A 2363-nucleotide genomic window follows, 5' to 3' on the forward strand; every position below is an offset into this window, starting at 1 on the left:
AAACTACCAGCTGTTCCACAGGAGAAAGATGAGGCTTTCTGCTCCTGTAAAGATTTACAGCCTTGGAAACCCTGTACAGGGTCGCTATGGGTCGGAACCGATGCCACGGCACATAACAACAAGAAGTAATCTGTTATATCACCGTTACAGTGACCTCTCAAAGTTTTTGCCCTTTTCCTTAAATTGGCCAGTTCCCCCCATTACCTGTATCCAAATATTAACATACTTTCAAGACAATTATTCCCGTAATCATTGTAGCCCATGTTTTCTGAATTCCTGTAGAAATGTTAGCTTTCTAATAGACTAAACCTAGCATGAAGAGCATTTCATATACACTTATTTTCTCCTTTCACGTTGTGGCTTCCTTGATGTAGAAAGGTATTTATTGTAATCAATTAAGAAAATAAAAGAGGGTCAGATAACTCTTTATTATTTATAATTCTAAGAATGCTACTGGGAAATATGTAATATTTTTATCAATAATATCAAGGCATTACTTATTAACCCTTAATTGAACAGAAACTTGATTTATCACAATTCCTTGTTTTTTCAGCTGTTACAGTTGTTAGCTGCTATGGAATTGGCTCTGGTTCCTGCTGACATTATGTACGTTGTTGTTAATCGCTGTCAAGTCAGTTCTGACTCATAGCAACCCTGTAAAGGGTTTCCAAGAAGCAGCTGGTGAGTTTGAACTGCTGACTTTGTGGTTCACAGTCCAGTGCTGATCCTACAGAGAGTCCATAAAGACTACCTGGCCCAAGTGAGATTTGAAGTCACGACCCCTGGTTTACAAGACCAGTGCGCTAACCTCTGAGCTATAGGGCCTCACGATCTTATGTATGTTGTTGTTGTTGTTATGTGCCGTCGAGTCATTTCCGACCCATAGCGACCCTGTACAGGGTTTCCGAGGGTGTAAATCTTTACGGGAGTAGAAAGCCTCATCTTTCTCCCTCAGAACAGCTGGTAGTTTCGAACCGCTGACCTTAAGGTTCTCAGCCCGATTCGTAACCACTACGCTACCGGTAGCAGCATGAAATGTTACCGGATCCTGTGCCATCTCCATGATCTTTGATATGCTAGATTCCATTGGCTATGGTGTTTACCTCAGGGAGAGTTTTCCTGGTCTCAGAGTTATTCTACTTTACCTGTCTTTCCTGATGATGTGTCTAATTTAGGCAAGTAGGCATGTCATGCTTCTAAGGAACCTTCTGGTTGTATTCTAAGATTGGCTTGTTCACTCTTCTGGCACTCCATGGAATATTAATTACTCTTTGCTGACACCCAATTTGAAAATTTTCTTTTTGTTTTCATCATTTAGTTTTTCTTAGTCATCCATTCTTTATTCTGAAAACTTCAGATTGATAGGTTTTTTTAAAAAAATTATTTGAGAATAAACATTTCTTGAAGAGCGGAGTTTGGCAATTGGCATATTTAAATATATATGCAATATGCACATTTGTTTATAACCACATATGACAGATATGTGCATACATCTTTACATGAACTTGGTTTTAATCTTTGGTAAGTACCGTTGAGTCAGTTCTGAGAAGCACCTGATGGGTTTGTACTGTCAATCTTGTGGTTCGCACTCCATTGCTGGTCCTCCAGCGCCATTAGTTATTCATCCATATAGACTCTTGATAAATGTTGGTTGATGAATGAAAGTACTGCCATATTTTCATAATTTACATGCTTTTGAAAAACTACTATCTCTCATTTTAATGAGTTGGATTTCACCCATCCTTTTCTACTTTTAATGGACTAATAATAATAATACATATGTTTAGTTAAAAAAAAAAAAAAACCCAAACTTATATTTGCAGAGGTTTTATGAGAGAGCTCAGAAAATATGTTTTTTTGGTTGCTGCTTGACTGCATCATGTCAAACACTGGTTATATTCTAGAAATTAACAATGTCAATGTGGGATTATCTAGGTGCTCCTTGGCAGTAAGATACAAGTAGTGTCAAATTAAAATATCTAAATATGATGGATGATAATACAAGGGAGGAATGGGGGGAGGTGGTTATGGGTTGTTTCCAGAGCTATCTAAATAGAAGAGTACTCTCCTATTGGCAGAGATTATGCACCAGATACACAGTCACCAATATTTGATAATACTATGAATACATAAATGCATTTTTGTAGAGTTCTAAGAACTTCTCCCATCTTTGGAGTCATGTTACATTATTTGGGGTGATGTTACATTAGAAGCTTTTAAATTAAAATTTTAATACAAATAGCTAATAAATAAGTTGTGATGAAGGTCTCTGTTCATTTATATTCCTACATAAAGAATTTCATCATTGAGACACATCATAATATATGTTAATATGGATAGTGTTAATATTTTTATAACTATCT

General features: G+C 36.5%; 1 non-coding gene across 1 annotated transcript; it reads right to left on the minus strand.

Annotated features, from left to right (window-relative positions):
• Positions 1-752: 752 nt before the first annotated feature.
• On the minus strand, positions 753-825 carry TRNAT-UGU. The gene has a single exon. It is a non-coding gene; the product is annotated as a tRNA-Thr (tRNA).
• Positions 826-2363: the final 1538 nt, after the last annotated feature.

Source organism: Chrysochloris asiatica, unplaced genomic scaffold, assembly GCF_000296735.1.
Source record: "Chrysochloris asiatica unplaced genomic scaffold, ChrAsi1.0 scaffold00024, whole genome shotgun sequence".
Taxonomy (NCBI): Eukaryota; Metazoa; Chordata; class Mammalia; order Afrosoricida; family Chrysochloridae; genus Chrysochloris; species Chrysochloris asiatica.